Below are 12058 nucleotides of genomic sequence, written 5' to 3'. Positions count from 1 at the left end.
GCTTCTTCGACTCATATCGTACCTAAAACCGCATCAAAACTGCAAATATCAGTTTAAACTATCATTTTTTGATACAAACAGTTATATATTCATGTCAATATCTTTCAAATTCTAGTCAAAATCGGCGTCTTTGGGCATTTTAGTAACGAAAACCTTAATAAACTATTAGATTTCGACGTAAGGCAACCTTTCTGAGTCAAATAGTTGCCGATTTCGATAAAATCTTAGTCAGAATCTGCTTTTTCGCCTCTTATTGTACCCAAATCAACCTTAGAAATGCAGATATATACTTAAAACACCTTCTTTTGGGACAAATAATTGGTTTTCGCCCTTGATTTACGGAAGATTATAGCCAAAACATGCATTTTCATAACTTAGCGAACTGAAATCTACAATAAAACTGCAGATAACTACTTAAAAATTCACTTCCTTGAATTGATAATAGGTTTTTCTTTGTCATTTTAAACAGATTCCAGTCAAAATCGGCTTCTTCGACTCATATCGTACCTAAAACCGCATCAAAACTGCAAATATCAGTTTAAACTATCATTTTTTGATACAAACAGTTATATATTCATGTCAATATCTTTCAAATTCTAGTCAAAATCGGCGTCTTTGGGCATTTTAGTTACGAAAACCTTAATAAACCATTAGATTTCGACGTAAGGCAACCATTCTGAGTCAAATAGTTGCCGATTTCGATAAAATCTTAGTCAGAATCTGCTTTTTCGCCTCTTATTGTACCCAAATCTACCTTAGAAATGCAGATATATACTTATAGCACCTTCTTTTGGGACAAATGATTGGTTTTCGCCCTTGATTTACGGAAGATTATAGGCAAAACATGCATTTTCATAATTTAGCGAACTGAAATCTACATTAAAACTGCAGATAACTACTTAAAAATTCACTTCCTTGAATTGATAATAGGTTTTTCTTTGTCATTTTAAACAGATTCCAGTCAAAATCGGCTTCTTCGATTCATATCGTATCTAAAACCGCATCAAAACTGCAAATATCAGTTTAAACTATCATTTTTTGATACAAACAGTTATACATCCATGTCAATATCTTTCAAATTCTAGTCAAAATCGGCGTCTTTGGGCATTTTAGTAACGAAAACCTTAATAAACTATTAGATTTCGACGTAAGGCAACCTTTCTGAGTCAAATAGTTGCCGATTTCGATAAAATCTTAGTCAGAATCTGCTTTTTCGCCTCTTATTGTACCCAAATCTACCTTAGAATTGCAGATATATACTTAAAACACCTTCTTTTGGGACAAATAATTGGTTTTCGCCCTTGATTTACGGAAGATTATAGCCAAAACATGCATTTTCATAACTTAGCGAACTGAAATCTACATTAAAACTGCAGATAACTACTTAAAAATTCACTTCCTTGAATTGGTAATAGGTTTTTCTTTATCATTTTAAACAGATTAAAGCCAAAATCGGCTTCTTCGATTCATATCGTATCTAAAACCGCATCAAAACTGCAAATATCAGTTTAAACTATCATTTTTTGATACAAACAGTTATATATTCATGTCAATATCTTTCAAATTCTAGTCAAAATCGGCGTCTTTGGGCATTCTAGTAACGAAAACCTTAATAAACTATTAGATTTCGACGTAAGGCAACCATTCTGAGTCAAATAGTTGCCGATTTCGATAAAATCTTAGTCAGAATCTGCTTTTTTGCCTCTTATTGTACCCAAATCTACATTAGAACTGCAGATATATACTTAAAACACCTTCTTTTGGCCAAATAATTGGTTTTCGCCCTTGATTTACGGAAGAATATAGCCAAAACATGCATTTTCATAACTTAGCGAACTGAAATCTACATTAAAACTGCAGATAACTACTTAAAAATTCACTTCCTTGAATTGGTAATAGGTTTTTCTATGTCATTTTAAACAGATTCCAGCCAAAATAGGCTTCTTCGATTCATATCGTATATAAAACCGCATCAAAACTGCAAATATCAGTTTAAACTATCATTTTTTGATACAAACAGTTATATATTCATGTCAATATCTTTCAAATTCTAGTCAAAATCGGCGTCTTTGGCCATTCTAGTAACGAAAACCTTAATAAACTATTAGATTTCGACGTAAGGCAACCATTCTGAGTCAAATAGTTGCCGATTTCGATAAAATCTTAGTCAGAATCTGCTTTTTCGCCTCTTATTGTACCCAAATCTACATTAGAACTGCAGATATATACTTAAAACACCTTCTTTTGGCACAAATAATTGGTTTTCGCCCTTGATTTACGGAAGATTATAGCCAAAACATGCATTTTCATAACTTAGCGAACTGAAATCTACATTTAAACTGCAGATAACTACTTAAAAATTCACTTCCTTGAATTGATAATAGGTTTTTCTTTGTCATTTTAAACAGATTCCAGTCAAAATCGGCTTCTTCGATTCATATCGTATCTAAAACCGCATCAAAACTGCAAATATCAGTTTAAACTATCATTTTTTGATACAGTTATATATTCATGTCAATATCTTTCAAATTCTAGTCAAAATCGGCGTCTTTGGGCATTTTAGTAACGAAAACCTTAATAAACTATTAGATTTCGACGTAAGGCAACCTTTCTGAGTCAAATAGTTGCCGATTTCGATAAAATCTTAGTCAGAATCTGCTTTTTCGCCTCTTATTGTACCCAAATCTACCTTAGATATGCAGATATATACTTAAAACACCTTCTTTTGGGACAAATAATTGGTTTTCGCCCTTGATTTACGGAAGATTATAGCCAAAACATGCATTTTCATAATTTAGCGAACTGAAATCTACATTAAAACTGCAGATAACTACTTAAAAATTCACTTCCTTGAATTGATAATAGGTTTTTCTTTGTCATTTTAAACAGATTCCAGTCAAAATCGGCTTCTTCGACTCATATCGTACCTAAAACCGCATCAAAACTGCAAATATCAGTTTAAACTATCATTTTTTGATACAAACAGTTATATATTCATGTCAATATCTTTCAAATTCTAGTCAAAATCGGCGTCTTTGGGCATTTTAGTAACGAAAACCTTAATAAACTATTAGATTTCGACGGAAGGCAACCATTCTGAGTCAGATAGTTGCCGATTTCGATAAAATCTTAGTCAGAATCTGCTTTTTCGCCTCTTATTGTACCCAAATCTACCTTAGAAATGCAGATATATACTTAAAACACCTTCTTTTGGCCAAATAATTGGTTTTCGCCCTTGATTTACGGAAGATTATAGCCAAAACATGCATTTTCATAACTTAGCGAACTGAAATCTACATTAAAACTACTTAAAAATTCAATTCCTTGAATTGGTAATAGGTTTTTCTTTGTCATTTTAAACAGATTCCAGCCAAAATCGGCTTCTTCGATTCATATCGTATCTAAAACCGCATCAAAACTGCAAATATCAGTTTAAACTATCATTTTTTGATACAGTTATATATTCATGTCAATATGTTTCAAATTCTAGTCAAAATCGGCGTCTTTGGGCATTTTAGTAACGAAAACCTTAATAAACTATTAGATTTCGACGTAAGGCAACCTTTCTGAGTCAAATAGTTGCCGATTTCGATAAAATCTTAGTCAGAATCTGCTTTTTCGCCTCTTATTGTACCCAAATCAACCTTAGAAATGCAGATATATACTTAAAACACCTTCTTTTGGGACAAATAATTGGTTTTCGCCCTTGATTTACGGAAGATTATAGCCAAAACATGCATTTTCATAACTTAGCGAACTGAAATCTACAATAAAACTGCAGATAACTACTTAAAAATTCACTTCCTTGAATTGATAATAGGTTTTTCTTTGTCATTTTAAACAGATTCCAGTCAAAATCGGCTTCTTCGACTCATATCGTACCTAAAACCGCATCAAAACTGCAAATATCAGTTTAAACTATCATTTTTTGATACAAACAGTTATATATTCATGTCAATATCTTTCAAATTCTAGTCAAAATCGGCGTCTTTGGGCATTTTAGTTACGAAAACCTTAATAAATCATTAGATTTCGACGTAAGGCAACCATTCTGAGTCAAATAGTTGCCGATTTCGATAAAATCTTAGTCAGAATCTGCTTTTTCGCCTCTTATTGTACCCAAATCTACCTTAGAAATGCAGATATATACTTATAGCACCTTCTTTTGGGACAAATGATTGGTTTTCGCCCTTGATTTACGGAAGATTATAGGCAAAACATGCATTTTCATAATTTAGCGAACTGAAATCTACATTAAAACTGCAGATAACTACTTAAAAATTCACTTCCTTGAATTGATAATAGGTTTTTCTTTGTCATTTTAAACAGATTCCAGTCAAAATCGGCTTCTTCGATTCATATCGTATCTAAAACCGCATCAAAAGTGCAAATATCAGTTTAAACTATCATTTTTTGATACAAACAGTTATACATTCATGTCAATATCTTTCAAATTCTAGTCAAAATCGGCGTCTTTGGGCATTTTAGTAACGAAAACCTTAATAAACTATTAGATTTCGACGTAAGGCAACCTTTCTGAGTCAAATAGTTGCCGATTTCGATAAAATCTTAGTCAGAATCTGCTTTTTCGCCTCTTATTGTACCCAAATCTACCTTAGAAATGCAGATATATACTTAAAACACCTTCTTTTGGGACAAATAATTGGTTTTCGCCCTTGATTTACGGAAGATTATAGCCAAAACATGCATTTTCATAACTTAGCGAACTGAAATCTACATTAAAACTGCAGATAACTACTTAAAAATTCACTTCCTTGAATTGGTAATAGGTTTTTCTTTGTCATTTTAAACAGATTAAAGCCAAAATCGGCTTCTTCGATTCATATCGTATCTAAAACCGCATCAAAACTGCAAATATCAGTTTAAACTATCATTTTTTGATACAAACAGTTATATATTCATGTCAATATCTTTCAAATTCTAGTCAAAATCGGCGTCTTTGGGCATTCTAGTAACGAAAACCTTAATAAACTATTAGATTTCGACGTAAGGCAACCATTCTGAGTCAAATAGTTGCCGATTTCGATAAAATCTTAGTCAGAATCTGCTTTTTCGCCTCTTATTGTACCCAAATCTACATTAGAACTGCAGATATATACTTAAAACACCTTCTTTTGGCCAAATAATTGGTTTTCGCCCTTGATTTACGGAAGAATATAGCCAAAACATGCATTTTCATAACTTAGCGAACTGAAATCTACATTAAAACTGCAGATAACTACTTAAAAATTCACTTCCTTGAATTGGTAATAGGTTTTTCTTTGTCATTTTAAACAGATTCCAGCCAAAATAGGCTTCTTCGATTCATATCGTATATAAAACCGCATCAAAACTGCAAATATCATTTTAAACTATCATTTTTTGATACAAACAGTTATATATTCATGTCAATATCTTTCAAATTCTAGTCAAAATCGGCGTCTTTGGGCATTCTAGTAACGAAAACCTTAATAAACTATTAGATTTCGACGTAAGGCAACCATTCTGAGTCAAATAGTTGCTGATTTCGATAAAATCTTAGTCAGAATCTGCTTTTTCGCCTCTTATTGTACCCAAATCTACATTAGAACTGCAGATATATACTTAAAACACCTTCTTTTGGCACAAATAATTGGTTTTCGCCCTTGATTTACGGAAGATTATAGCCAAAACATGCATTTTCATAACTTAGCGAACTGAAATCTACATTTAAACTGCAGATAACTACTTAAAAATTCACTTCCTTGAATTGATAATAGGTTTTTCTTTGTCATTTTAAACAGATTCCAGTCAAAATCGGCTTCTTCGATTCATATCGTATCTAAAACCGCATCAAAACTGCAAATATCAGTTTAAACTATCATTTTTTGATACAGTTATATATTCATGTCAATATCTTTCAAATTCTAGTCAAAATCGGCGTCTTTGGGCATTTTAGTAACGAAAACCTTAATAAACTATTAGATTTCGACGTAAGGCAACCTTTCTGAGTCAAATAGTTGCCGATTTCGATAAAATCTTAGTCAGAATCTGCTTTTTCGCCTCTTATTGTACCCAAATCTACCTTAGATATGCAGATATATACTTAAAACACCTTCTTTTGGGACAAATAATTGGTTTTCGCCCTTGATTTACGGAAGATTATAGCCAAAACATGCATTTTCATAATTTAGCGAACTGAAATCTACATTAAAACTGCAGATAACTACTTAAAAATTCACTTCCTTGAATTGATAATAGGTTTTTCTTTGTCATTTTAAACAGATTCCAGTCAAAATCGGCTTCTTCGACTCATATCGTACCTAAAACCGCATCAAAACTGCAAATATCAGTTTAAACTATCATTTTTTGATACAAACAGTTATATATTCATGTCAATATCTTTCAAATTCTAGTCAAAATCGGCGTCTTTGGGCATTTTAGTAACGAAAACCTTAATAAACTATTAGATTTCGACGTAAGGCAACCATTCTGAGTCAGATAGTTGCCGATTTCGATAAAATCTTAGTCAGAATCTGCTTTTTCGCCTCTTATTGTACCCAAATCTACCTTAGAAATGCAGATATATACTTAAAACACCTTCTTTTGGCCAAATAATTGGTTTTCGCCCTTGATTTACGGAAGATTATAGCCAAAACATGCATTTTCATAACTTAGCGAACTGAAATCTACATTAAAACTACTTAAAAATTCACTTCCTTGAATTGGTAATAGGTTTTTCTTTGTCATTTTAAACAGATTCCAGCCAAAATCGGCTTCTTCGATTCATATCGTATCTAAAACCGCATCAAAACTGCAAATATCAGTTTAAACTATCATTTTTTGATACAGTTATATATTCATGTCAATATGTTTCAAATTCTAGTCAAAATCGGCGTCTTTGGGCATTTTAGTAACGAAAACCTTAATAAACTATTAGATTTCGACGTAAGGCAACCTTTCTGAGTCAAATAGTTGCCGATTTCGATAAAATCTTAGTCAGAATCTGCTTTTTCGCCTCTTATTGTACCCAAATCAACCTTAGAAATGCAGATATATACTTAAAACACCTTCTTTTGGGACAAATAATTGGTTTTCGCCCTTGATTTACGGAAGAATATAGCCAAAACATGCATTTTCATAACTTAGCGAACTGAAATCTACATTAAAACTGCAGATAACTACTTAAAAATTCACTTCCTTGAATTGGTAATAGGTTTTTCTTTGTCATTTTAAACAGATTCCAGCCAAAATAGGCTTCTTCGATTCATATCGTATATAAAACCGCATCAAAACTGCAAATATCATTTTAAACTATCATTTTTTGATACAAACAGTTATATATTCATGTCAATATCTTTCAAATTCTAGTCAAAATCGGCGTCTTTGGGCATTCTAGTAACGAAAACCTTAATAAACTATTAGATTTCGACGTAAGGCAACCATTCTGAGTCAAATAGTTGCCGATTTCGATAAAATCTTAGTCAGAATCTGCTTTTTCGCCTCTTATTGTACCCAAATCTACATTAGAACTGCAGATATATACTTAAAACACCTTCTTTTGGCACAAATAATTGGTTTTCGCCCTTGATTTACGGAAGATTATAGCCAAAACATGCATTTTCATAACTTAGCGAACTGAAATCTACATTTAAACTGCAGATAACTACTTAAAAATTCACTTCCTTGAATTGATAATAGGTTTTTCTTTGTCATTTTAAACAGATTCCAGTCAAAATCGGCTTCTTCGATTCATATCGTATCTAAAACCGCATCAAAACTGCAAATATCAGTTTAAACTATCATTTTTTGACACAGTTATATATTCATGTCAATATCTTTCAAATTCTAGTCAAAATCGGCGTCTTTGGGCATTTTAGTAACGAAAACCTTAATAAACTATTAGATTTCGACGTAAGGCAACCTTTCTGAGTCAAATAGTTGCCGATTTCGATAAAATCTTAGTCAGAATCTGCTTTTTCGCCTCTTATTGTACCCAAATCTACCTTAGATATGCAGATATATACTTAAAACACCTTCTTTTGGGACAAATAATTGGTTTTCGCCCTTGATTTACGGAAGATTATAGCCAAAACATGCATTTTCATAATTTAGCGAACTGAAATCTACATTAAAACTGCAGATAACTACTTAAAAATTCACTTCCTTGAATTGATAATAGGTTTTTCTTTGTCATTTTAAACAGATTCCAGTCAAAATCGGCTTCTTCGACTCATATCGTACCTAAAACCGCATCAAAACTGCAAATATCAGTTTAAACTATCATTTTTTGATACAAACAGTTATATATTCATGTCAATATCTTTCAAATTCTAGTCAAAATCGGCGTCTTTGGGCATTTTAGTAACGAAAACCTTAATAAACTATTAGATTTCGACGTAAGGCAACCATTCTGAGTCAGATAGTTGCCGATTTCGATAAAATCTTAGTCAGAATCTGCTTTTTCGCCTCTTATTGTACCCAAATCTACCTTAGAAATGCAGATATATACTTAAAACACCTTCTTTTGGCCAAATAATTGGTTTTCGCCCTTGATTTACGGAAGATTATAGCCAAAACATGCATTTTCATAACTTAGCGAACTGAAATCTACATTAAAACTACTTAAAAATTCACTTCCTTGAATTGGTAATAGGTTTTTCTTTGTCATTTTAAACAGATTCCAGCCAAAATCGGCTTCTTCGATTCATATCGTATCTAAAACCGCATCAAAACTGCAAATATCAGTTTAAACTATCATTTTTTGATACAGTTATATATTCATGTCAATATGTTTCAAATTCTAGTCAAAATCGGCGTCTTTGGGCATTTTAGTAACGAAAACCTTAATAAACTATTAGATTTCGACGTAAGGCAACCTTTCTGAGTCAAATAGTTGCCGATTTCGATAAAATCTTAGTCAGAATCTGCTTTTTCGCCTCTTATTGTACCCAAATCAACCTTAGAAATGCAGATATATACTTAAAACACCTTCTTTTGGGACAAATAATTGGTTTTCGCCCTTGATTTACGGAAGATTATAGCCAAAACATGCATTTTCATAACTTAGCGAACTGAAATCTACAATAAAACTGCAGATAACTACTTAAAAATTCACTTCCTTGAATTGATAATAGGTTTTTCTTTGTCATTTTAAACAGATTCCAGTCAAAATCGGCTTCTTCGACTCATATCGTACCTAAAACCGCATCAAAACTGCAAATATCAGTTTAAACTATCATTTTTTGATACAAACAGTTATATATTCATGTCAATATCTTTCAAATTCTAGTCAAAATCGGCGTCTTTGGGCATTTTAGTAACGAAAACCTTAATAAACTATTAGATTTCGACGTAAGGCAACCTTTCTGAGTCAAATAGTTGCCGATTTCGATAAAATCTTAGTCAGAATCTGCTTTTTCGCCTCTTATTGTACCCAAATCTACCTTAGATATGCAGATATATACTTAAAACACCTTCTTTTGGGACAAATAATTGGTTTTCGCCCTTGATTTACGGAAGATTATAGCCAAAACATGCATTTTCATAATTTAGCGAACTGAAATCTACATTAAAACTGCAGATAACTACTTAAAAATTCACTTCCTTGAATTGATAATAGGTTTTTCTTTGTCATTTTAAACAGATTCCAGTCAAAATCGGCTTCTTCGACTCATATCGTACCTAAAACCGCATCAAAACTGCAAATATCAGTTTAAACTATCATATTTTGATACAAACAGTTATATATTCATGTCAATATCTTTCAAATTCTAGTCAAAATCGGCGTCTTTGGGCATTTTAGTAACGAAAACCTTAATAAACTATTAGATTTCGACGTAAGGCAACCATTCTGAGTCAGATAGTTGCCGATTTCGATAAAATCTTAGTCAGAATCTGCTTTTTCGCCTCTTATTGTACCCAAATCTACCTTAGAAATGCAGATATATACTTAAAACACCTTCTTTTGGCCAAATAATTGGTTTTCGCCCTTGATTTACGGAAGATTATAGCCAAAACATGCATTTTCATAACTTAGCGAACTTAAATCTACATTAAAACTACTTAAAAATTCACTTCCTTGAATTGGTAATAGGTTTTTCTTTGTCATTTTAAACAGATTCCAGCCAAAATCGGCTTTTTCGATTCATATCGTATCTAAAACCGCATCAAAACTGCAAATATCAGTTTAAACTATCATTTTTTGATACAGTTATATATTCATGTCAATATGTTTCAAATTCTAGTCAAAATCGGCGTCTTTGGGCATTCTAGTAACGAAAACCTTAATAAACTATTAGATTTAGACGTAAGGCAACCATTCTGAGTCAAATAGTTGCCGATTTCGATAAAATCTTAGTCAGAATCTGCTTTTTCGCCTCTTATTGTACCCAAATCTACATTAGAACTGCAGATATATACTTAAAACACCTTCTTTTGGCCAAATAATTGGTTTTCGCCCTTGATTTGCGGAAGAATATAGCCAAAATATGCATTTTCATAACTTAGCGAACTGAAATCTACATTAAAACTGCAGATAACTACTTAAAAATTCACTTCCTTGAATTGGTAATAGGTTTTTCTTTGTCATTTTAAACAGATTCCAGCCAAAATAGGCTTCTTCGATTCATATCGTATATAAAACCGCATCAAAACTGCAAATATCAGTTTAAACTATCATTTTTTGATACAAACAGTTATATATTCATGTCAATATCTTTCAAATTCTAGTCAAAATCGTCGTCTTTGGGCATTCTAGTAACGAAAACCTTAATAAACTATTAGATTTCGACGTAAGGCAACCATTCTGAGTCAAATAGTTGCCGATTTCGATAAAATCTTAGTCAGAATCTGCTTTTTCGCCTCTTATTGTACCCAAATCTACATTAGAACTGCAGATATATACTTAAAACACCTTCTTTTGGCACAAATAATTGGTTTTCGCCCTTGATTTACGGAAGATTATAGCCAAAACATGCATTTTCATAACTTAGCGAACTGAAATCTACATTTAAACTGCAGATAACTACTTAAAAATTCACTTCCTTGAATTGATAATAGGTTTTTCTTTGTCATTTTAAACAGATTCCAGTCAAAATCGGCTTCTTCGATTCATATCGTATCTAAAACCGCATCAAAACTGCAAATATCAGTTTTGAACTATCATTTTTTGATACAAACAGTTATATATTCATGTCAATATCTTTCAAATTCTAGTCAAAATCGGCGTCTTTGGGCATTTTAGTAACGAAAACCTTAATAAACTATTAGATTTCGACGTAAGGCAACCATTCTGAGTCAAATAGTTGCCGATTTCGATAAAATCTTAGTCAGAATCTGCTTTTTCGCCTCTTATTGTACCCAAATCTACCTTAGAAATGCAGATATATACTTAAAGCACCTTCTTTTGGGACAAATAATTGGTTTTCGCCCTTAATTTACGGAAGATTATAGCCAAAACATGCATTTTCATAACTAAGCGAACTGAAATCTACATTAAAACTGCAGATAACTACTTAAAAATTCACTTCCTTGAATTGATAATAGGTTTTTCTTTGTCATTTTAAACAGATTCCAGTCAAAATCGGCTTCTTCGACTCATATCGTACCTAAAACCGCATCAAAACTGCAAATACCAGTTTAAACTATCATTTTTTGATACAAACAGTTATATATTCATGTCAATATCTTTCAAATTCTAGTCAAAATCGGCGTCTTTGGGCATTTTAGTAACGAAAACCTTAATAAACTATTAGATTTAGACGTAAGGCAACCTTTCTGAGTCAAATAGTTGCCGATTTCGATAAAATCTTAGTCAGAATCTGCTTTTTCGCCTCCTATTGTACCCAAATCTACATTAGAACTGCAGATATATACTTAAAACACCTTCTTTTGGCCAAATAATTGGTTTTCGCCCTTGATTTACGGAAGATTATTGCCAAAACATGCATTTTCAAAACTTAGCGAACTGAAATCTACATTAAAACTGCAGATAACTACTTAAAAATTCACTTCCTTGAATTGATAATAGGTTTTTCTTTGTCATTTTAAACAGATTCCAGTCAAAATCGGCTTCTTC

Source organism: Cylas formicarius, unplaced genomic scaffold (assembly GCF_029955315.1).
Source record: "Cylas formicarius isolate icCylForm1 unplaced genomic scaffold, icCylForm1.1 PGA_scaffold_20__1_contigs__length_1931585, whole genome shotgun sequence".
In the NCBI taxonomy this organism is placed as follows: Eukaryota; Metazoa; Arthropoda; class Insecta; order Coleoptera; family Brentidae; genus Cylas; species Cylas formicarius.
Note: the sequence above shows the minus strand (reverse complement) of the source record.